Consider the following 24930-nt stretch of genomic DNA (forward strand, 5'->3'; position numbering starts at 1 on the left):
TTAATATCCATCACTACATATGTTACAAATTTTTTTCTTGTGATGAAAACTTTTAGGATCTATTCTTTTAAGGACTTCCAAATATTCAATACAATATTGCTATTAATAACTATACTACCACAGTGTACCTTAGATCTATAACTTATTTTTTTTTTATTACTGGAAATGTGTACCTTTTGACCCCTTTCATTTCTTTAATATCTGTAGCTTCCCTGATAGCTCAGTTGGTGAGGAATCTGCCCATAATGTGGGAGACCTGGGTTTGATCCCTGGTTGGGAAGATCCCCTGGAGAAGGGAAAAGCTAACCACTCCAGTATTCTGGTCTGGATAATTTCATAGAATCACAGAGTCAGACATGACTGAGCAACTTTCACTATCATCTATTTCCTAACTCTGGCAAACATTTTTATTATACGTTACTTGTATATTTAAACAAACAAATAATGTTTGCTTTATGCCAAAGTAAAATGTTGAGAACACATACTAATCACAAACTTAGGAAAAGACTGTTCTGTAGCAGTGGTAACAAGTAGCCACCAGACCTGAATTTAAACCAAATGATCTATCCATGATAATTGTTTTGTGAACATTTGCACAACAAATCACTGTCAACCCCTGCTTTCTGAAATGAGCCAGCCAGGGATGCACTCACTTCAGTAAACATCCCTTTGAGTGCCAACAAAACTATGAGTCTCTCCAGAAGAACCATGCTTCCACAGAATATGTCAACCCACTGACCCTCTGAAAGTCTACCCTAAAACCCCTTCGCAGAAAATATCAGTCATCAGCTGTTCAAAGGCATAGTGCCTTACCAGCACTGCTCCCTCCTTAAATGAACGTAGGCTTTGGATTTCAAGCAGTGAGTGGTGAAAATGCCCCCTGTCAAATCTGAAATGCTGAAATTTCACTTTTTGCTGGGACTGTGTTTGCTGGGGGCAGGGGTGGAGGGGAAGGAAGGTAGTGTCACTGCTGAAGAACAAATGAAGTCAACATTTATTCCCAATTTGATGTCTGCGAGGTTATCTCCTATTTCTTAGATGACTGCAACAAAATTATTCAGTGAGTAAGTAACAAAAGGCTTGCACTGGCCCATATGGGGACTGAACCCACATCCTTGGTGTTATAACCACTATGCTCTAATCAACTAAGCTGACTAACCAACTGGCAAAGAAATCTTTTCACACAAAGGTAATACAAAGATTCAGATTTCTGTACCTGCTTAAAACTAAATAATACATCAACAAATTAGACAACAGAGAAAATAGATTCTCAGAAACATACAGTCTACCAGGACTGACTATTGATGAAAGAGAAAATCTGAAGAGCCCTATTACTAGGAAGGAGATTTATCAGTAATCAGAAACCTCTCAACCAGCAAATGTGTAGGACCAGATGGCTCCACTAGTGAATTCCACCAAACATTTAAAGCCTGAGCTACCCAGGAAGTCTCTTGAATTCCACCAAACATTTAAAGAAGAATTAAGACCCATCCATCTCAGACTCATCCAAAAAGTCGGAGAGAGAGAATTCTTCCAAACATATTTTACCAGGCAAGCATTGTCCTGATACCTAACAAAGAAAACGATGTCACTTCACATACTGAGGGATGGGGAATTCAGGTAAGAAACAAAAAGCTCATCTTTCAACCTCATCTGTAGCCCAGGCTGTGGCCCAGACCAACTCCTATTATGGTGGCCAGACCCCAGGGGCCACCCGAGTGCTGTTTGTTAATGGTGAGTGTGCCATCAGAACTTGACTCCTTAGTGTTTATCTGGCTGTGGCTCAACACAACATCCTCTCCTTTCTTTCCAGGGGATGCAGACCCCTGGCATGTGCTAAGTGTAACACAGCCTTTGGGACCCTCTGAGCCAGCCCTTCTATCCCTAGTGCCTCACCTTGCTTGGACATGGCAACTGAGAGACCATCAAAGTCCCCTAGCCTCCGCCTTGCGCGACAGGTAAGAGAGAAAAAGCTTGGAGTGATTTACATTATCATTTGCATGCTAATTTGCATGTTCCTGCTCTCTACTAGTGCTGGAGTCTGAACTTTCCAAATTCTCCCCACCTCTCTACAGAAAATCTCCCAGCAGCTGCAGACCTGGCTTGGGCTGGCAAAGGAGAGCCAGGATAGGGGTGCTGTCTGAACCCTACACCCTCACCAACTCCAGTAGGGCCACCTCAGTCCTGGATGAGAAGGCAGCTTGTTCTGAAAGAAGAAATTCCCAGGAATTCACATTTAGCACCTGTCCTGCATAAAACCATTCTGTGTCTGCAAACATCCTACTCCGGATTAAAAGTGCTTTGTTACAAAGAATTATATAAATAGTGATTGCTCTCAATGTTCTGTCAATTTTGTTCAGTCACAAAGCCATGTCCGACTCTTTGGGACCCTGTGGACTGTAGCCTGCCAGGCTCCTCTGTCCATGGAATTCTCCAGACAAAAATACTGGAGTGGAGAGCTGTTCCCTTCTCCACAACTCAATGTGAATATCATTATTTTAAATGTCAAATGTCAAATAAACATGGCTCTTCATGCTCATCTCCTACCCCTGCAAATCAGCTTCAGGCTCAAATTTTGTTCAACTACTGGGCTGGGTGCCTTGCTGCATGTCTGTCTCTGGACTTCAGGCCCTGACCTGTCTCTGCTTCTCACTGTTGTTCTCACTGGACCCTCCTCCCTCAGTCTCCTCCTGCCTAAACTGTCTCTGTCTCTATTGTCTCTCAATCTGCTCCTGTTTCTCTGAATATCTTCTTTTCTGTCTCTCCCTGTGTCTTAGTCTGGTTCTCTTTCTTTCTCTGAGTCTCTGTCTCTGCCCTTGTCTCTCATTCAGTATCTTTCCACTTTCCTCCCCTCTTGCTTGCTCTGTCCTTACTTACCTCAGTTGCTCTATTTCTGTCTCTCATTTTTGGTCTCTGCGTCCGTTTAGTCACTTTCTTTCTCACTCTCTCTCTGCCTCTATTTCTCTCCCTTCAGACTTTCCCTGTCCTTTGCTATCTTTTCAATCTTGCTCTCTCCCAGAGGCTCAGTTTGTGTCTCTTAGGCTCTTCCTCGTGGTCTCTACGGCTCTTCTTGTCACCTCATCCTTGCCTTTCTCTGTCTGTCTTTTAGTTTTCCCTCTTTTTCACTCACCAATCTTTCCCCATCGTCAAATGTCACTCTTGGGCAATTCAGCTTCCAATCCAAGGGATTTAGGGTTCTGATCAAGCCTTCCTGCTGAGGACACCTCCAAGTTCTGAGAGATTGGACCCAGTCTCGTGGGGGCCCACTTAGCCTGCCTTAGCACTGCCAACAGTACCATGGTCACCGGTTGGTTCAACCCACACCAGGACCAGGAGTTAGCAAGTCAAGTGGCCTGAGTGCCTCTGGGAAGCTGGGAAGTGGAGGGAAAGTGAAGACGAGTGGGGTGAGGGGAGGGATGGGCAGGAGTGTGGAAACAGAGGCATAAAGCCCGTTCTGTGAGGGGTCACTCCCTGCCTTTCTTGACTCCAAACCCTGGGAAATAACACTGTTATCTCTTCTGTGAGGTCAGTCCTAGCCCATATCACAGGTGCCAGCCTGTAACATACGCTGCTATTGCACCAGAGCCACACATGTTGAGGTCTAGCCTCAGTGTCTCCCATCATTATTTAACGTGTGCACCGTGGTCTGACAGTCATGGCTGCTCGATTCCTGTCGAGAGATGAAAGAATGAGGTCTACCCTCCAATCTTCACTTACTCTTGAGTTTCCTCCTACTTTGCTGGATACACCTTCTCTTATTTGCAAACCTCTCCATTTATTATTTAATGGCTTTGGGTTTGGTCCTGGGCTACCTCGTCTCCTCAAGTATTCTCAGAGCCTCCCTATCAATGTGGCCGTGGTGCCAGGCCTAGCTCTCAGGCAGGTGTTCCAGAATATCGATTACCTCAGTCCTCAGGAAATAGAGCTCATTCACGCCAAATACTAAGAATTCCTCTTTGTTTGCCCCTAATTCCACGACGGGGGAGAGGAAGAATGCGATTTCTTATCTCTTTGAATATTAGCTTGTGGTCGTTTGGGTTCATTGTGTTCCTTTTCCAGCTACCGGAGAGGCCGTATTGATTCGTTTCCTTTTAATAGCATACAAACGAGAATGTACCCTTGTGTCTGGCCGGTTAGCTCAGCTGGTTAGAGCGTGGTGCTAATAACGCCAAGGTCGCGGGTTCGATCCCCGTACGGGCCAGTTTTTGTGGCGGCTGTTGTTTTCTGCACTTCCACACAGAACGTGCCGCTTCATCCCTTTTAGGTTCACCACTATTTCCCAATTCATAAAACTCTCGCTGAAAACTTTTAACTGGAATCCTACCTCTTTCGTCATGTTTGACTCGCACTTGCAGGACGAAAGGAGAGCAGTCGGTGACCCACAAGACATACAGCGTCGCTTTGGCACATTTTGATCCACAGGGTAACTGATTCCAGCAAAGAAACCGACCTTACTGGATTATTTTCCTCCAAAAATAGACGATGAAACCATCTACACTTTCTGCATTTCCACACTTGGGTCTTAACTAGATCAGCAAAAGATGAAACAAGATTTTTCAAATGCTATGTGAAAAAACTCTACCGATACAAACACAACAGGAAAGAAACAGTTTTGTCAGCTGTCTCTTTATGAGATGGAAAGAGCCATCAATGGCCAAACCGGAGACACTTTGAACAACAAAGACTATATAGTTTGAAATAATGACCCAAACTAAGTATAAAATATGTATTCATGAGTCCATGCTGTTATAAATTAGTGATTAAATAAGTAAATCAATGAATACAGGAAAAGGGATGTATCTTTCTTACTGATGCATTCCAACTAAGGTAAGACACTATTCCCCACCCACCCACCAGGAGATGGAGCTTTAACCTCTCCCTTCTGGAATATGGGCCATCCTGACTGGCTAGCTTCTAAATATCCAGGAAGACGTAGGGAAACATAGGAAGAAACTTCACAAGGGAGAAAAACGCACACACTACCTTAAAAATGACCAAGGTTGGCATCACTGATGGTAAGCTATCCTCCTATCAAGTAACATCTGATAGGAAGTGATGGGACAAGTACTTCATCTCTGTGGTCTCATCCAGAAACCTGTAGCCCCAGGCCTTCACGTGAAAACTATCAGACAAACCTACACCGGAAGATAGTCATAAAAATACCGGATAAAAATAATTCATCCACACCAAGAAACAATCACAGGCCAGAGGAGGCTGAATGCAATGTGGGATCCTGTGGGTCGGGGGGAAGACATTAGTGTAAGAACAGAGGTGACACACACAAATACATGAGTTTTGTTATTATTAAAGTATCAATGTTGGTTTCTTGGCTTTAATAAAGGTACCGTGGTAACCTGAGAAGCAAATGAAAGGAAACTTTGAAATGGGTATAAAGAAACTCTATTGTTTTTGCAACTTTTCTAAATAGACTCCAAAATGAAAATTTATGTTTCAAAATTCGCATAGGAAACGTGTCCGTTTCCCATCACTTAAATCAGAGCTGAGGCAAATGCCCGGTGGGCAGTAGGTCCATGACAGGCAGTTCTTAAAAGCTGAAGGAATGTGATTGATGTCTTCTTTGGTGAAGGACATGCAGAGATATTTACATGGTGATCTGTGCAAGATGGTACATGCTGCAGATTGTTCTCCCAGAGTCCCATTCCCACACTGAAATGCAAATCAGACCAATGACATTCGTCTTCAGCCTGTAAAAGACATCTGAAATGGAGCTATATGGTGTATGTTGAACTTGAAGTTTGGTGAGCTTCTCTCACAAAGTTTCAAATAACACCTGAAATGTTTTCTTTCCTAGCTTGGCCCTAAAATATTTCCATTTGTGTCAATAAACATCTTAACCACTGCTCTTTGTGACACCTTGCCCATTATAAAGGGCAAGACCTTCTTGCCCTGTGTTCCCATGACAGAATCCAAGATTTTCAGAACAATGACCAGTTCACTGTTCCTTTGTGGGGTCCTCACAGAGATCGTACTTTGCCCAGGCTATATTACTCACCCCTTCTCTTTCGAACTCGGAGATGAAAGGTTACTTTAAGGTTGGGTGGGTTTGTTTTCTTGTGTGTGTGTTTTTTATTCTTATTTGTGTGTGTGCTCTCAAGTGCTTAACAGCAGGTGGTTCCTAACTTAACTTAGTTTTCCCATTAATTCACGAAATCCTTGATAAAGTACGATAGGAGAGGTAAATCACATTGGACAGAAAAATTTAAATCCTATAGCAGTATGTGATTGCAATAAAGGAGTTCTTCAAATAGAAATAAATGGAAAAGGTGACCTACCTTTACAGAAGTACTCGAGAAGCTACAGTTGTTGGGAAAAATCACAAAAGTCTCTTATTGCAAGAGATACGGGCAGCTTCCTGACACTATTCATTAGCACCTGTGGAAGCAATATTGTCTATGCGGCCTAGATATAGAATGCTTGTAGCAGTCTTATGGATTGAGGCTAGAAATCATCTACACTACCTGCCAGCACTCGTCACAGAATTTGAGTAACTAAAAATAATAAATAGAGGTTTTACATTTTCTCAAAGTCACAAGTATAATGACACATTTGGAACAAAGAATCAATGGAGTCTGACATCAGAGTTTGAGCTCTAAAGCATCATTGCATACTGCCTCATGCTCAGAGGAGAGGACTATTCTCTGATATGTATGCATTAAGTGTCTATTTTAGGAACTCAGACAAGTCAAGAACTTTATGACATTTTTAATGTCAGACATGTCTACCAAAGTTTTCATTATCTGTATTTCTGTGTCAATCATTCTTGCATGTTTACATTTGCTGAATTCTTACCTTCCTTTTCCCTTTTGCATGCCTTTACTGTCCACATTGCTCTAAAATAAATATGAACAGGCACACGCCTCTCTTGTAACATACTGCTGTTTGACAGTGAGCGTAGCAAAAGATGTGGTGAAGCCCTTTCGAGCACTCCATTTCATGTTATGTTTCAAGACTGATGAGCACTATCGTCTTCCTTTTATAGATTCGAAAGGGAGAAGTATTAGTATCTCCCATAGGAAGGTGCAAAAGTCAAACAATTTGGCTATAGATTTCAAGGGTTCAGAGGTTCAGAAGGTTTTTCTTGTCTTGGCTCAGCATGTAAACATCTGTGCAGTTTCAGACAAGAGAAGGTAAAAGAGTTGATAGAAATCTTGAGAAATAGGAAATAGTCCTCAGATTGTCGTGTTGATCTCAAGTTCTCGAGAAATGCATTGGTGAGCCAGGAAAGTGAGAACTTCAAATAATATTAGGAACCAATAGTCTACTGTAGCTGGCTCCGTGGCTTAGTTGGTGAAAGCGCCTGTCTAGTAAACAGGAGATCCTGGGTTCAAATCCCAGCGGGGCCTCAGGCAACACTGTTTTAAATACAGCAAAACAAGTTAAACACTGGAATTTGTTTACCTCCCATCAAGCCCCTGAGTACTTCGGAGTACTACCTATGCTCTCCTGGTAGCCGTAAAAAGGTGGTTCTCACACATCTTGAGATGAGAATTAGAAATGCCTCTTGGTCTTTCCTTTGCATTTTAAATCAGGTCTCAGAAGTTGCCAGCTTGGTTTTGTGGGATCTCTTCAATTATGTTTGCCTCCGAGAACTTTTACCACAATGGAGACGTTTGTTTTTCTTCATGGAATCATTGAATTGTCCTGTCCCACTTTAGAGCCACCCCCTCCCCCGCCAACTCCCACCACCCATATTTGGCGCCGACTTTACTAGTGCCTTACAGTCGCGCTTCTCAAAATTTTGTGAGCATATGAATGACCTGGTGTGATCCATTATAATGAGGGTTTTAAATGACTGCATCTGCAACAGGGGCCTGAAAGTCAGCATTTCTACAACCTCAGACTCTACACTACTGTTCCATGGACGATACTTCATGAAGCAAGGCTAGGGACTTAACTGGTCTAATTCAGTGAGTGTGTTTTCAAGTTCTGCACTTTCATATGTTGCAGCTGTCTTCCTGAATCACTGGTGAATCCAGCATTGTTTTTACTCACTTGTCCTTAGTGAATGAAATGAAATCAAAAGATATAAAAGAAGAGGAAGGACGTTCTGATAAAAATTACGGTAGTGTAAATCAAGTTGTGTTATAACTGTTCCCTCTTTTCGATGTGAAATGGACTCTGGACGATACTGGAAATTTTGGAAGGAGAAGATCTAAGGCTATATCTGTAAGAGGATATAAAATAGTCAATGACAAACTACACAAAATAATATTCTTTTTTAATTTTTTTAAGGTGTGGGCAAACTGACTTTTTAACGCATTCTTTGTTTATGAACTTCAGCTGTTTAAAAAGTACATTTTGATCTGAAAAGCCTTTGTGCATTCACTGGTCCCGTAACTCAAAGGGCCCTTTGCCACCCGCTGCTTGTATAATTTTTCAGGACATCTGGTAGGGTCAGGATTGGGTACATTGTGGGGCTACTCCTTACTGGCTTTAAAATAAACTTCTAATCAAATTACGGGAAACTAAATCCCAAACTTGCTGATTGGGAAATATTGTCTCTCTAGTCCGTTTCCTGCAACGCTGTGATCAATCCTAGTTTCAGTTTTGCTGAGAACAGGAGCTTTCAACGCTGCTATTTGTGAAAGATGCCAATGCAGAGCTGACGCGGAGAAACCAGGAATTTCTCACATGGAATTTAATGAAAGACTACAGTTTCTCTGCTGAGCACCTTCCTGGTCCTCCAGGGAAGTGCTGGGAAGAGGGAAAATACAATGAGGAAGGTCAGGTGAAATGAAGAGAAAAACAAAGGCGAGGCAAGGTAGGCATGTGTTGAACAGATTCAGATCGCTCAAAGCACAGTCGTTCCAGGGCAGTGTGAGTGACGCTGGGTAATAAGTTGACTGATGACGCCCACCTTGACTTATTCGGGCGCAAAGTCCAGTCCCTTGAATTCCCAAACACTACTCCTTTTGGCACTCCTTTCTGAGAGTCAAGTGAGCACAGGCCATCGCATCCTCGCTCAGCAGTCTCCTCCAGATGAGCTAGGCCCTCTCGGAAGTTCGGTGGTCTTCAGGACCCTGTGCCAAAATTTGTTAGGGTGAGGAAGAGGAAGAGGAAGAGAGGTGGAAATCAAAGGCACAGGACAGCATCGGGTTGTTGCTCCCAATCAAATGCCCTTGGAACCCGAGGACACCCTGCCTGATGTTTGGGAAGGTGTTTGGACCCTGCTCCCTCCTAGCTCAGGCGGTAAAGAATCTGCCTGCAATGCGGGAGACCCGGCTTTGATCCCTGGGTCGGGAATATCCCCACTCCAGTGGGTTGTCTCCAGATGTCCAGCCTGGAGAATTCCATGGACAGAGGAGCCTGGCAGGCTACAGTCCGTGGGGTGGCAAGAGTCGGACACGACTTAGCGACTAAACCACCCCCACCACTGAGTTAGGTTTGGTTATGAGCCGTAGAGTTTCGATATTATTCTTTTAGCAAAAGGTTTTGAAACGATGGAAAGCAAAGGCACCGCGAGTGAAAACACTCTGCAAGAGAAAGATTCAAAATTGCTAGATTGGGGGCGTTGCGGGCTGGGACGTGGGGAGCAACAAAGGGACCGAGTATGCTGTTTTATGGGACTTGTAATGCCCCTCAGGGGCGTGGCGTTTCCGTGGTGCAGCGGTTAGCACGTTCGCCTTACACGCGAAAGGTCCCCGGTTCGAAACCGGGCGGAAACAGCCCACAGTCCTTCGGCTTTTGCTCTTTCATACATAAATGCAAAGATCACCTTAGGATTCTCTGCCCTGTCCAAGGTTCCCGATTCCAACGTATCCTCAGAGCACCCGTGCTCTCACCGACGGCCTTTTAAAATACTTACTCTATTTCAACATTTCTTGACGTTTCTCTCACTCCACCAGCTTTACAATGCGTCGATTGTAATGTTCTCTCCTAGTGCAGTTTTGAGGAAAAAGGGGTTCAGTTTTTGTGAGGTACGGGGGTAGCTTAGTGCTTATTATGTCCTGGACGCTTAGTGCTCCTTCTGGCCTGTCTAACAAAGAGTCGCTCATCTCAAATACTTGGAAGTATGTCGCTACCTTTTCTTCACCAAGCTTTATTGTTTTCCCTTTCACTGGTAGCCTATGGGCAAATGATTTGAAATGCAAGCAGCTGGACCGAAGCAACTGAGGTAGGCCTACAGCAGTACAAGTGAATCAATGAAAGAATGCAATCAGTCAAACAAGAAGCTAAAACCAACAGACCGAAAAATGGGGCAGGTTTCCAGATGTCTTCCATCTCTGGCAATTCCCCGCCCGCCCCCGTCCCCTTACCAGAAATATTTTCAAAAACCTTCGACATAAAATCTGTGTGTGCAGAAGGTGGAAAAGAATGGAGGAGGGGATGAAAGCAATGAATCAGAAGTCTCCTGTCCCCAGAAACTACACGGAGATCTTGTGTCGGGTGGAGACCGTTGCGTAATCTCACTGTCCTTTCCTTTTTCTCCCAATTCCCCGGGTCCGCCTGCGGATCCCCACCAGTACCCTCAGGGAAGTATTCCGTAGTCCGCCTGGATCCGAATCTCTGCTCAAAAGTTTCCACCACGCGGTCGAAGCCGACTCGCCGCTTTTCCGGGAGCCCAGGCAGCACGCGGTCGTCTGCAGCCGGACCCAACTACCCACCCACCGAGGCTTGCCTGGGAGGACCGGTCACATCCTGCCGCGGGTTGTCCTTCCGTCGCCCAGACCCGTCGCTTCCCCGGGTTCAAAGGACGGTTCCATTTAGGCACAGAACGGTCCCGGCTGAGATCGGAATGGAGTGGAAGTGCGTTTGTCTGCGTGTGTTTCGAGACAAGGCTGTGGGACAGACATACACGGAACGGGGCCTGGGGGCCCTCGCAGGCAGGGTATCTGGGCCAGCAGCGGCTCTTCTCGGACGGTTCGGGGACTCGGCATCGAGATCGACCGGAAGCGCGCGACGGGCAGGCGGAGAAGGTCCACCTCGCCGCGGGGAAACCAGAACTATTCGCGGAGGACCATCCATGGTCAGGACCATGAACAGCGCTCTCTGGATTGGCCCGCCTGTGTGAGGGATTTCTCAGAAGTGAGAAAGGATAGGGGGAAAGGTTTAAATGGTATATTTATTGACTCGGTGCCGCGTGTGTTTTAGGCACAGACTTTTTAAATTTAAAAACCACAGAAAATACCGCACACGGTATTTCCGTTGTGGCTGCTGTTCAGTCGCTAAGTCGTGTCCCACTCTTTGGGACCCCACGGATTGCAGCAGCACGCCAGGTTTCCCTGTCCTTCACCATCTGCCAGAGTTTGCTCAAATTCATGTCCGCTGTGTCGATGATGCCATCCAACCATCTCATCTTCTGTCGCCCCGTTCTCCTCCTGTCCTCAATCTTTCCCAGCATCAGGGTCTTTTCCGGTGAGTCGGCTCTTCACATCAGGTGGCCAAAACATTCGAGCTTCAGCTTCAGCATCAGTCCTTCCAATGAATATTCAAGGTTGATTTCCTTTAGGATTGACTGGTTTGATCTCCTTGCAGTCCAAGGGACCCGCAAGAGGCTTCTCCAGCACCACAGTTCCAAATTCAGCCCTCTTTATGGTCCAACTCTCTCATCCCTAAAAGACTGCTGGAAAAACCATAGCTTTCACCAGAGGGATCTTCGTTGGCAAAATGCTGTCTCTGCCTTTTAATGCGCTGTCTAGGTATCTCATAGCTTTTCTTCCAAGGAGCAAGCGTCTTTTAATTTTGTGTCTGCAGTCATCATCCACAGTGATTTTGGAGCCAGAGAAAATAAAATCTGTATTTCTACTTGATGGTTCTGAAAGAAATGGTCACATGTTGAGGTATGGGGAAGTCATTCTAGCTTACATATGTTCATGCCTAATGAATGGTAAAAAAAAAAAAAAAAAAAAGAAAAAGTCTGTTTTAAAGGTAAAGCTTAAATGCTTTTCTCCCTGAGAGGTGAACACTAGTAGTATTTCCCAGGTACCTGGGCCAGACTGATCTGATGTGTACTGGCTGATCTGCCCTTTTTTTTTTTTTGAAAACTTCAAGGAATGTGCCATTTCACTTTTGATGTTTTTTGTTCTGATAAGGAATCAGTTCAGTTCACTTGCTCCGTCGAGTCCAACTCTTTGCCACCCCATGAACTGCAGCACGCCAGGCTTCCCTGTCCATCACCAACTCCTGGAGCTTGCCCAAAGTCATGTCCATCGAGTCGGTTATGCCATCCAACCACCTCATCTTCTGTCGTCCCCTTCGCCTCCTGCCTTCAGTTGTACCCAGCATCAGGTTCTTTTCCAATGAGTCAGTTTTTCACATCAGCTGGCCAAAATATTGGAGCTTCAGCTTCAGCATCAGTCCTTCCAATGAATGTTCAGGATTGATTTCCTTTAGGATAGACTGGTTGGAACTTCTTGGAGTCCAAGGGACTCTCTCTCAAGGGTCTTCTCCAACACCACAGTTCCAAAGCATCAATTCTTTGGTGCCCAGCTTTCTTTAGAGTCCACCTCTCACATCCATACATGACTACTGGAAAAACCATAGCTTTGACTAGGCGGAACTTTGTCAGCAAAGGAATGTCTCTGCTTTTAAATATGCTGTCTACACTGGTCATAGCTTTTCTTCCAAGGAGCAAGCATCTTTTTATTTCATGGCTGCAGTCAGCAACCCATCTGCAGTGATTTTGGAGACCCCCCCAAAACAGTGAGAGTGAGCCCCCTCTCACTGTTTCCATTGTTTCCCATCTACTTGCCATGAAGTGACGGGACCAGATGCCATGAACTTAGTTTTTTGAATGTTGAGGTTTAAGCCAACTTTTCACTCTCCTCTTCACTTTCATCAAGAGGCTCTTCAGTTCTTCTTCGCTTTCTGCCATAAGGGTGGTGTCATCTGCGTGTCTGAGGTTATTGATATTTCCCCCAGCAATCCTGATTCCAGCTTGTGCTTCATCCAGCCCAGCATTTCGCATGATGTACTCTGCGTAGACCTTAAATAAGCAAGGTGACAATACACGGCCTTGATATATTCTTTTCCTGATTGGGAACCACTCTGTTTTTCCATGTCCAGTTCTAAGTGTCCAGTTCTAACTTGACCTGCATACAGTTCCTCAGGAGGCAGGTCCAGTGGTCTGGTATTCCCATCTCTTGAAGAATTTTCCACAGTTTCTTGTGATCCACACAGTCCAAGGCTTTGGCGTAGTCAATAAAGCAAAAGTAGATGTTTTTCTGGAATTCTCTTGCTTTTTCGATGATCCAACAGATGTTGACAATTTGACCTCTGGTTCCTCTGCCTTTTCTAAATCCAGTTTGAACATCTGGAAGTTCATGGTTCACATCCTGTTGAAGCCTATCTTGGAGATTTTAGCATTACGTTGCTAGCGTGTGAGATGAGTGCAAGTGTGTGGTAGTCTGAATGTTCTTTGGCATTGCCTTTCTTTGGGACTGGAATGAAAACTGACATTTTCCAGTCCTGAGGCCTCTGCTGAGATTTCCACATGTGCTGGCCTACTGGGTGCAGCACTTTCACAGCATCATCTTTTAGGATTTGAAATAGCTCAGTTGGAATTCCATCACCTCCACTAGCTTTGTTCATAGTGATACTTCCTAAGCCCCACTTGACTTCCCATTCCAGGATGTCTGGTTCTAGGTGAGTGATCACACCATCGTGATTATCTGGCTCATGAAGATCTTTTTTTGTATAGTTCTTCTGTGCATTTTTGCCACCTCTTCTTAATATCTTCTGCTTCTGTTAGGTCCATACCATTTCTGTCCTGTATTGTGCCCATCTTTGCATGAAATGTTCCCTTGTTATCTCTGATTTTCTTGACTCGATCTCTAGTCTTTCCCATTCTAATGTTTTCTTCTATTTCTTTGCATTGATCACTGAGGAAGGCTTTCTTATCTCTCCTTGCTATTCTTTGGAGCTCTGCATTCAAGTCGGTATATCTTTCCTTTTCTCCTTTGCCTTTCAGTTCTCTTCTTTCCTCAGCTATTTGTAAGGCCTCCTCAGACAACCATTCTGCCTTTTTTGCATTTCCTTTTCTTGGGGATGGTCTCGATCACTGCCTCCCGTCCAATGTCACGAACCTCCGTTCTTGACATTGAACCTTGTCAAGAACCTCTAGTTCTTCAGGCACTCTGTTGATCAGATTCTAATCCCTTGAATCTATTTGTCACTTCCATTGTATAATCATAAGGGATATGATTTAGGTCATACGTGAATGGCCTAATGAGTTTCCTTACTTTCTTCAATTTAAGTCTGAATAGCGCAATAAGGGGTTCATGATCTGAGCCACAGTCAGCTCCCGATCTTGTGTTTGCCGACTGTATAGAGCTTCTCCATCTTTGGCTGCAAAGACTATACTCAACCTATATAAATATATATAATCAATCTATATAAGTAGACAAGGTATAAAACTGCTGAACGCCATGTTTCTCCGGAGCCGTTCTTCGGAATTAGCGAGAGACACTCACACAGGGCTATCGTCCTTAGTTTGGCTTGATTCACACTTTTTCTTCTGTTCCCGGTATAGACTGTTTGTTGATTATTTCCCTTGACACCAGAGTACAGACTGCAAAACGGGGGCTCGCCACTAAGGGAAGTGATACCTCCATGTCTGAACTCCCATTGCCTCTGCGCCAGTGCAGTTCAGCTCTTGGGGGTGGCAGATCCCTGAAATTCCAATTGAGGGAGTCGGGCGGGTTGGCCGGGCTGTCCACGGGGACCACCGCTGTTGCCCGCTGCGGGCTAAAGGGGGCTGCATGGTTTGAATGCCTGGGAGGTTTCTCCGCTATTTGGGGGAATTTTAGCTGACTTTTACTCAGATCAGATGAGACTAGATCTCAGATTCTGTGAACGTTGAGAGGACAAATGGATGAAAGGCAGAAAGCAGTGTTTCTGAAAGAGTCGCCTACCACCTGAGCATCTGAGACCTGTTTCATGACATGACCCTTAAGCTTATGCCCTGACATCCTCTCCATGGCCTCTCCTATGTCTCCAGCTTCCTTTCACACTTCACTGCCCCCCTCTCTGCCCACCACCCTGTCCTCTTATTTCCCAGAGATTTGTGAATATGCTATTTGTTCCACCTCTGTTCCTAGTTACTGTCTCCTCAACCTCGAAACTTGCCCTCCATCATCACTCCTTCAGATAAAACTTCCGCAAAGCTTTCTGCATAAATCTTCACATTTCTGTCAGTTTCTGTACACCTGTCTTTTACTGCAAAGGCCAGTTAGGCAAAAGATGGCAATGCTGGGGTGAGAAGGAGTTGCACTCTGGATTCCAAGTGTGTGCCATAAAGAGCATCACTGTGCCCTGTCTCTCTCAACACCCAAAGTCCTTCTCTCAAGGCACTTGTATATTTAGAGGTGTTCCTTATGCCCAACTTGAAAACGAAAAGCAGCATGTAACCACGGGATCTAGAGAGAGCATGTCTGTCTGTTTCAATTTTATGTGGTATTCAATCATTTCCTGAATCCCAGCAGTCTCTGCCTAATGTGATTTCTGCACCTTTGAGTATACCTTTCCTGCCTTCTTGCCTCTTTTTGCCTTTACCATTGACTTCTGCATGCTTTTTTATCCGATGCATGATTTATCATAGAATTTGGCCATGATTCTCCCTCTTAGGGAGTATTAATTACTCTTTTAACCCTAAGAGAAGAATGTGATTCTTATGGCCAAATGCACTTCCAAACCAAAAAGATGTACTTTATTGTCTAACACTTAGTTAAAGAGAATACTGGGCAGTCAGTAACCATCCGCAGACATATCATCAGGGCCCCAAAGAAGTGTAGAACAGATGAGGGCGGTAGGTGGAAGCGCGGCAGATTAACAGGGAGCAGAAATTAACCAGGAGCACTCACAGCAGAAAACTTGCTTTCAAGGAGTGACTTCTTTCTATCATGTATGGAATGTTCTAAGGGTTAGATTTGCTTGTAATCCAAAATGTAGACATGGAAAACAACGTTGTAGTACATACACTAACCCTAAATGAAGTGAATGGGTGCGAGTCGTCAGTTTCGGGGTTATTTCTATCTTCATAGCAGAACCAGCGACTTCAGAGGCCTTCGCTGAAAGAGACATGCTTAAGCCTTCCTGTCGCAGGGGGCCAGTGGCGCAATGGATAACGCGTCTGACTACGGATCAGAAGATTCTAGGTTCGACTCCTGGCTGGCTCGAAACCTTTTTGACAACTCATCTTCCTGCACTTGAACCACACCCAAACTCTTCAAGCTTTGGCGGCTCACAAGCGCTACGAAAAGCTCGCTCAACCTTGCTTCTTGTTACCCCGTGGGGCCATCCTGCCTCTTGTGGGAGTGCGAAGGACCCTTCAAAGGCTATCACTGGAACATCCACAATCAAGCATTTTCTGGTTTCCATCTCCCACAGCAAATGCGGAGAAAGGACCACATAGGGACACCTGTACTGAGTTGCACATCAAAGAGGCTTTAAGAAAAAAGAAAAGGAGGACGAGCAACAAGAAAGAGAAAGAAAGAAAGAAGGGAAAAGGCTCGGCAGGTTTCTTCACACCTTATTCCCACTGGGTTACCCTTCACCACCCTCCTCCCCCCTTCCGAATAGAAAGAAGAGTGGCTTTGACTGAGGAACTGTTAAATCCAAGAAAGTCCAGGGTGGTGCGCACCGGATATCGGAGCTGGCCCTGCACCCTGACTTCCAGAAGAGTGCTGGAAGGACAGTTCCAAAAGGGAGGAGTAATACGCTGCTGTTTTGGTGTTTTTTTTGTTGTTGTTGTTTGTTTGTTTGTTTGTTTGTTTCTTTAATAAGTTAGTACAAATCCAGGGTTCAAATGGGTAAGACCTTGAGTGGTAAGGAGCAAAAGTCCCCTTGGCCCGTACGGGGATCGAACCCGCGACCTTGGCGTTATTAGCACCACGCTCTAACCAGCTGAGCTAACCGGCCACGGAAACCTCTTCCTGCAAGTTAAGTCCTCTACTTGCCGTGGTTACATTTCTTTTTCGTGGTCCTCAGAGGGCTGTTCCACGCGGAACCCAACAAACACCTGCTGTGACCTCTGCATACAAAGCCAAACTCGGACAGCAGCCCTTTGGACCAAAGGGCGCCAAGCGAGGGAGCGGGAGACGAGCCTCACGTCCACTCCCTCTTGGTCTGTCAGTTAGCGGTGTTTGTTGTTGTTGTTGTTGTTTGTTTGTCTCTCTGTTTGTTTTAAGCGGAAAACCAAAGAATCTGGGACTGATCACCGACTCTTGACATTTCAGGATTCAGGATGGTTCCGGTTTGCCATTCTCTGCCCAGGTAGTCCATGGCTCGGAGATTCGTTAGCTCGGCTTGCCCCGGAGAAACAAACTGACTTTGGATGTTCCTGATGATATCTACCACAGCGGTGTTAGTGCCTTGAGGATGTTACCGACCACAGCAATTCTAGTCTGACTCTGGTTGATTTGTGCTCAACTGGCGCAGAATTGAGGTCAGAGGGGACAAGTAAGGACTGCCTGGCAGACCAGTGGGCATTTGCCCCTCTCCGCCCCTCGGTTTCTATCAGCCAAACACTGCCCGTCACAGAATGGGCAGCTGCTAGAGTTCGAGGGCACCGAATCTCGCTCACTTTTCACCCAGGATCATTGAATCAACTTCAATCATTGCAATCCTTTTCTGGCACTCGAGAGATGGTGGTCACAGAACTTCCTAAGGTCACACAAACCCGCACAAGACAAAATCGAGCAGATTCCCGACGTCTTCTGTACCCGGACGCTGCCTAAAACGTCTGCTCTGCCTCTGGCAAGGAATTCTTCGCTTAGAGGTAGTATTTGCTTAGTGTGACTCATTGACTGTAGCGTTGTTGGTCGTGATAGGAGGGCGCACTCAACGTCGATCATTTCCTGAAAGAGAAAACCGATTCGGTGTGGCCAGCTTGGGCTAGCCGGGAGTCTCCTTTGTGACCGACCCGGTGGACTGTAGCCTACCAGGCTCCTCCCTCCATGGGATTCTCCAGGCAAGAATACTGGAGTGGGTTGCCCTTTCCTTCTCCATGGGACACCATTGGAGGGCGGAAGAAAACGACTAGGAGGGGAGAAAGCAAGTTTCCGTAGTGTAGTGGTTATCACGTTCGCCTCACACGCGAAAGGTCCCCGGTTCGAAACCGGGCGGAAACAGGAAAAATGCTTCGGGGTTTGCATTTTGAACCGTTCTCAGGAAACTTCCCGGAGAAGGCAATGGCACCCAACTCCAGTACTCTTGCCTGGAAAATCCCATGGACGGAGGAGCCTGGTAGGCTGCAGTCCATGAGGTCGCTGAGAGTCGGACACGACTGAGCGACTTCACTTTCACTTTTCACTTTCGTGCGCTGGAGAGGGAAATGGTAACCCACTCCAGTGTTCTTGCCTGGAGAATCCCAGGGCCGGGGGAGCCTGGTGGGCTGCCGTCTATGGGGTCGCACAGAGTCGGACACGACTGAAGCGACTTAGCAGCAGCAGCAGGAAACTTCCGAGAAACTCGGTAGATGAGGAGGCTTCCGAACTCCCACCGAGCCTCACCCGTAAACCTGGGGGAACTACCGACGATCCGACCCATCGAACTCGTCTTCAGGCACCGTATTCCATCTCCTACGGCAGAGCCTGCACTCAGCCCAGCTTAAGGCGCTTTCTGCGAGCCTTTTACACAAACAGCAAAGTCTTCCATGGATTCCCCGGGCCGTAGGCCGCAGCTTCCTCCGAGAAAAACTTCGGTTTCCTCGTTCACGTCAAGGAATACGACCGAAAACCAATTGTGCCTTCTTTTCCTTTGGTTTTCTTCTCCGAGAAAGCGTCTCGGCGACTCATTCTTTTGACTGAGGATGGAAGGCAACGACAATGACGAAACTCTCTTAGGAGAAGTAACAGTAAGGGTCAGTTGGAACTTGACATTTTGGAGGGGGAGGCGGGGCGGAAGAGGCGTTAAGAGGAAAGGAAGGAGAGAGGAGAACTTGCGCAGACGGAGGCCGGTTAGCTCAGTTGGTTAGAGCGTGGTGCTAATAACGCCAAGGTCGCGGGTTCGATCCCCGTACGGGCCACTGTCCTCTTTGGTCACCTCCTCCGGCAGGCTGCCACCTGCTTTCCGGGGCAACGTACCTCTTAACCTACACGGTCCCGAAGATCGTGCGTAGAGTTCCCTTGCGGTTGCGGCTGTTCCGCCGGGACGCCAGCCTCATCAGTCCTCCACTGTCTACTGGAGGATGCTGGCTAACCACGTCGTCTTCTGCTTTTGCCTTCAGTCTTTTCCAGTGAGTTGGCTCTTCGCATCGGGTGGCCACAGTGTTTGAGCTTCAGCTTCAGCGACAGTCCTTCCAATGAATACTCGGGGTGGGTTTCCTTTAGGATTGACTGCTTTGATCTCCTTGCAGTCCAAAGAACTCTCAAGTCTTCTCCAGCACGAATTCTTTCGCGCTCAGCCTTCTTTATGGTCCAGCTCTCACATCTGTCCATGACTACGGCAGAACCCATAGCTTTGACTGGACGGTCCTTTGTCGGCAAAGTTACATCTCCGCTTTTTAATACGCCGTCTAGGTTGGTCATAGCTTTTCTTCCAAGGAGCAAGCGTCTTTTAATCTCGTGGCTGCGGTCACCGTCCGCATTGATTTTGGAGTTTTCCCCTTCTGTTTGCCATGAAATGATGGGACCGGATGCCATGATCTTAGTTTTCTGAATGTTGAGGTTTAAGCCAGCTTTTTCACTCTCCTCTTTCACCCTCATCAAGAGGCTCTTCAGTTCCTCTTCGCCTTCTGCCATCAGAGTGCTATCATCTGCCTATCTGAGGTTGTTGATAGCTCTCCTGGCAATCTTGATTCCAGCTTGTGATTCATCCAGCCCCGCATTTCACATGACGTACCCTGCATAGAAGTTTAATAAGCAGGGTGCCAATATACATACAGCTTTGCCCTATGCCTTTCCCAATTTTGAACCAGTCCCTTGTTCCACATCCAGTTCTAACTGTTGCTTCTTGACCCACAGACGGGTTTCCCAGGAGACAGGTAAGGAGACAGTTAGAGTCCTCCAACGTGTTCCAAATCCACCACCCTCACATATCTTTTACCCACTCGTTATCCAGTTTAGCTCTCCACTTAACCACAAGCCCAACATTTTTCCAGGCAGGCAGGGTTCTCTTTCCTCTGGGACCAATGGATGAGGACAGAGAGCCGGGCAGGGTCAGATGGTGGCCTAAGGAGAACAATTTGGTGGGAGGTGGGGGCGGGGGCAGTGGAAAAGATTCCTGGCAACCTTTTGTCAAAAGCGTATTGGATTTTAAGTTGTCTTTCCAAAGTAGTTGCTCAATCAACACCCTTTCTCAAATCCTCAAGAGATACAAAGTAAGGAGGCATTCTGAAAAGGTTTTCTTTCCATGTCTCTGAAGACACTTTAAGATGAACTGACAGCCAAGATTGCTGTCCATGTGGAGAGCTTCCCGGAGTTTCCTCTTCTCCCGGCTCTCTCCTTTCCGGTGCTCTGTCCTGCCGTCTCCAGCTGTCTTGGTCTCCTGGACTTTATCCGCCCCGACACTTCAACTCGGAGAATTCACCAGCCTCTGCCTGCACTGGGGCCTGGAAACTCTCTCAAGGCAGTAAAAACTCGGGTGCAATCCGAGATCTCACGTCAGTTCCCAGCAAAATCGCTCATTCATCTCTTTTCTGTCCGGGATTTACCATCCTTCTTTGCCTGATGTTTGGTGTCTGGAAAAGTGTTTCTGATCTGTTTTGCCAGGTTCTGGTTCTTTGAGGCAGGAGGATGCGTCTGATCCTTGTGATTTTGTCTTGGCTGGAAACAGGCCTTTCCGCTCTTTGGAGGAGGAAGAGGCGGAAGCTGAGGTCTCTTTGGTTTGTGGGTTTGTGCTCTGGGGTTGCAGGCTGCAGGGGAGCAGAGAGGGGCAGGTTGGTTCGTGCGGCGGCCTGTCCCAGGGGCAGCTGGCATCGCCCTTCTGAGAAACATGGGGCCTCCTGCTGCTTGTGGCAAGCAGTGTGTGCAGATATCGGGCCGGGCTCCAGGGTGCAGCTGGGTCAACCTCTGTGACGGGTTCAGGCTACAGGCCCCAGCGCCGGTCACATGGTCTTCTCCGAGGGGGTGAGTGTGTCAGTGTGTGTGTGTGTGTGTGTGTGTGTGTGTGTGTGTGCCAGGGCTGGTTGTGGGAGAGGAGGGCTCTGCTGGGAGAGCAGGGCCTGAGTCCAGGAGTGCCGAGGGGCTGACGTCACCAAAACGGGCATTCTGATCTCTGGCAGGCCCGCAAGCTGAAGGTGGGCGCCTTCTGATGAGGGGGCGGGAGCCTTGGAAGATGGGCGATCCGCACACTCTTTCCTCGTCACCGCCTGGCTGTCACCCGCAGGGCATCGGAACACATACCTGCTGCACCGGTGCCTCCCCCCGAGTCAATTCTGGTCGTCCTCCTTGGTGGCCGGGTGATGATTGCCACTTGGCAGAGCCTCAGAGGCTGGGACTGGATGAACCAACCAGTGGGACCCGCCCAGCACCTGAGTCCACCGGAGGCACCCCTCTCAGCCCCTTGATGCCTCTAGTCCCCGCCTCCCACCCCCAAGTTCTCCTTTCCTTTAGGTTATTACATCTCCGTGGGACCCTTTCCCCAACACTTTATTAAAGGATATTTTAAAATGTGAAGAGCTTACGTGTAAATTGAGCTGGATGAACTTCACCGAGGTATACTACTCCCACGTGACCACCGCCCAGCTCGAGGCTCAGGACATGCCAATTAGCCCAGAAAATCGCCTTATGCCCCCTCGCCAGTCAGTATTGCCTCCTGCAAGCTCATAGCTGTCTGATTTCTAGCGCCAGGTAAAGTGCCTGCTCTTGAATTTCGCAGAAGGTGAGTCATATAGCATATCCTATGGTAAGACTTTTTTTTTTTTTTTCTTTTTTTTCTTTTTCTTGCCTAGGACAATAGTTCTGAAAGTGATTTGAGTCTTCACACGTACAATAAGTCGTAGAAGTTTGATCTTATTGCTGGGAGGTTTATTCTTCCGATTTTATAAGCAAACCAAAATTTATCTGTACAAGGAAATGGGACGTTGCTCATGGTACTCATGGGAGGGAAAGAGCAGCCTAGCTAGGCCGTCTGTCAGCAGAGTGGCGCAGCGGGAGCGTGCTGGGCCCATAACCCAGAGGTCGATGGATCGAAACCATCCTCTGCTAGGCTTTCTTTTCGTGACTTCCATCCAGTTCGTTTCTCGAGCATCACAGGCACGACACAGTTCATCAGCTTACAGATGCACCTTTCTCCCTTCACCACTTCTAGAACCTTCCTAGTTCCTAATCATTATAAACCAGCAAGCGTTTTCCTTTCCCGTCCTTTTTCTTTTCTTTTCTTTTCTTTTTCTTTTGTCCTGGGCGGGGGCCCTGGGGCCGGGGTCGGGGGAGGGGGTGAGGGTGTAATAACAAAACCGGCCCTCCTCACTCATTTCCAAGAGAGGCAAACCTCTGGTCCTTCTTACTTCGGAATAGTTGACAAGTTTACCGTCCATTTCCAATGGATCAGCACTACTTCTTCCAGGGAATAAAGTACACACTTGATTCCAGTTAAGGTTAGGTTTCATATCTTCTTTACACTCGAAAGAAAAAACTTTTGTTTGTTTTTTTCTTGATTTCTGCCTGAGGACTGGTCCGCGAGTCTCCTACTGTCTGTCCCTTGTCTTTTTATGACTATGCACGCGCTGTGCGACGAGGTGGCCGAGTGGTTAAGGCGATGGACTGCTAATCCATTGTGCTCTGCACGCGTGGGTTCGAATCCCATCCTCGTCGTCCGGTTGGGTTTATGGCCTTCTGTTGTGGCTCAGCTGGGGAAGAAACCACCACCCGCAAGGCGGGAGACTTGGGTTTGTTCCTTGTGTGGGGGAGATATCCATGCCCTACTTTTCACTCCGACAGTTCTAGTTAACGGGAATGTTTTGTAACTCCTTCTTGAAGGCAATACACATTGCTATTACTTATGAAGATTCCAATCGCATGGACTTTGTGGGAAAAACAGAAGGAAAGGAGTTAAGTTAAAAAACGCAGGAGAATCAGATTACAGAAAATAGAGAAAAACTTCACCGTGACTGTGAGGCAATGTAAGTACTGAAGAAGAATGAGAATTAAAGCTGGAAACACAGCAGGTTAAAAGACCATCAAAGTGTTCCCAAGGAAGGAGGAAAGAACCCGTTCTTTGTGTAAATTCTCTGAAAAAGCCTGCAGTTTGAAGAATGGTACTGGGCACAAACGTGGAACTATAAGGCTTTCCAAACAGTAATATTTTTTAAAAGTTTTCAGAAATTACAGTTTCCTGTGAGACGAGGTGGCCGAGTGGTTAAGGCGATGGACTGCTAATCCATTGTGCTCTGCACGCGTGGGTTCGAATCCCATCCTCGTCGTCCGGTTGGGTTTATGAGCTTCTGTTGTGGCTCAGCTGGTGAAGAAACCACCACCCGCAATGCGGGAGACTTGGATTCAATTCTTGTATGGGGAAGATATCCACTCCAGTGTTTTGGCCTGGAGAATTCCATCAACTATAATCCACCGGGTCACAAAGAGTGGGACATATCTGAGCAACTTTCACTTCTACATGAGTTACTAAATTTAGATTAAGTTATCTTGAATGTTTTGTAAATCCATGTTGAAAGCAATGCATGTTGCTATTATAACGACACCAGTCGCATGCACTTTATGGGAAAAACAAGCAAAGGAATTTAGTTTGAAAGGCAGGAGAAAATGAAATGAATATGGTAAAATAAAAAGGTTTCTGCATCAGAATTCAGCTGGCAAATTCAAGGAGGAAAACACACAAAAATTTTAGGAAAGTTTTTCTTTCTTTTTTTTTGTACAGTACTGTTTAATGAGTCCTTAGACTGTGACAAGAAAATAAAAATCCTCGAAACAGCAAGCACCATAAATAATGAGAAAACTTCAAAAAAATCAAATGGGGGAAAAAATGTGATACAATTGGGACTGGGAGGATGGTGAGGGAAGTGGGGGAGTGGGAGGGTGAGGTGAGGTGTAGAGGGACCTGCTCTCCTGTACTTATTGCTTTGAAGATGTTCTTATTTGGAAGCCCACTAAACTAACATACTTCAACTTACTTTGCCTGGTTACCCTGTGTGGATCACAACAAACTGGAAAATTCTTCAAGAGGTGGGAATACCAGACCACCTGACCTGCCTCCTGAGAAATTTGTTTGCAGGTCAAGAAGCAAGAGTTAGAACTGGACAAAGAAAAACAGAGTGGTTCCAAATCGGGAAAGGAGAAAGGCAAGGCTGTATATTGTCGCTCTGCTTATTTAACTTATATGCAGAGTACATCATGAGAAATCCCGGGCTGGATGAAGCACAAGCTTGAATCAAGATTGCCAGGGGAAATATCAATAACCTCAGACATGCAGATGACACCATCCTTATGGCAGAAAGCAAAGAATAACTAAAGAGCCTCTTGATGGAGGTGAAAGAAGAGAGTGAAAAAGTTGGCTTAAACCTCAACATTCAGAAAACTAAGATCATGGCACCTGGTCCCATCACTTAATGGAAATAGATGGGAAAACAGTGGAAACAGTGAGACCTTTATTGGGGGTGGGGGGGGGGGGTGTCCAAAAATCACTGCAGATGGTGACTGCAGCCATGAAATTAAAAGAAGTTTGCTCCTTGGAAGAAAAGTTATGACCAACCTAGACAGCGTATTAAAAAGCAGAGACATTAGTTTGCCAAAAAGGTCTGTGTAGTCAAAGCTGTGGTTTTCCCAGTAGTCATGTATGGATGTGAGAGTTGGACTATAAAAAAAGCTGAGTGCGGAAGAATTGATGCTTTTGAACTGTGGTGTCAGAGAAGACTCTTGAGAGTCCTTTGGACTGCAAGGAGATCCAACCAGTCCGACTAAAGGAAATCAGTCCTGAATAGTCATTGGAAGGACTTATGCTGAAGCTGAAACTCCAATACTTTGCCCACTTGATGTGAATAACTGACTCACTGGAAAAGACCCTGATGCTGGGAAAGAT

General features: G+C 46.3%; 10 non-coding genes across 10 annotated transcripts; 9 read left to right on the top strand and 1 right to left on the bottom strand.

The window, feature by feature from the left end:
* Positions 1-4127: 4127 nt before the first annotated feature.
* TRNAI-AAU lies at positions 4128-4201 on the top strand. The gene has a single exon. It is a non-coding gene; the product is annotated as a tRNA-Ile (tRNA).
* A 3089-nt stretch (positions 4202-7290) lies between these two features.
* On the top strand, positions 7291-7364 carry TRNAT-AGU. Its single transcript has one exon. It is a non-coding gene; the product is annotated as a tRNA-Thr (tRNA).
* A 2249-nt stretch (positions 7365-9613) lies between these two features.
* Positions 9614-9686, top strand: TRNAV-UAC. Its single transcript has one exon. It is a non-coding gene; the product is annotated as a tRNA-Val (tRNA).
* A 6377-nt stretch (positions 9687-16063) lies between these two features.
* Positions 16064-16136, top strand: TRNAR-ACG. Its single transcript has one exon. It is a non-coding gene; the product is annotated as a tRNA-Arg (tRNA).
* A 668-nt stretch (positions 16137-16804) lies between these two features.
* On the bottom strand, positions 16805-16878 carry TRNAI-AAU. The gene has a single exon. It is a non-coding gene; the product is annotated as a tRNA-Ile (tRNA).
* Positions 16879-18016: 1138 nt separating this feature from the next.
* Positions 18017-18089, top strand: TRNAV-CAC. The gene has a single exon. It is a non-coding gene; the product is annotated as a tRNA-Val (tRNA).
* An 822-nt stretch (positions 18090-18911) lies between these two features.
* On the top strand, positions 18912-18985 carry TRNAI-AAU. Its single transcript has one exon. It is a non-coding gene; the product is annotated as a tRNA-Ile (tRNA).
* A 3049-nt stretch (positions 18986-22034) lies between these two features.
* TRNAM-CAU lies at positions 22035-22106 on the top strand. The gene has a single exon. It is a non-coding gene; the product is annotated as a tRNA-Met (tRNA).
* Positions 22107-22630: 524 nt separating this feature from the next.
* Positions 22631-22712, top strand: TRNAS-GCU. The gene has a single exon. It is a non-coding gene; the product is annotated as a tRNA-Ser (tRNA).
* Positions 22713-23238: 526 nt separating this feature from the next.
* Positions 23239-23320, top strand: TRNAS-GCU. The gene has a single exon. It is a non-coding gene; the product is annotated as a tRNA-Ser (tRNA).
* The last annotated feature ends 1610 nt before the right edge of the window (positions 23321-24930 follow it).

The sequence above is a fragment of the Cervus elaphus genome, chromosome 7 (genome assembly GCF_910594005.1).
Source record: "Cervus elaphus chromosome 7, mCerEla1.1, whole genome shotgun sequence".
NCBI lineage: Eukaryota > Metazoa > Chordata > Mammalia > Artiodactyla > Cervidae > Cervus > Cervus elaphus.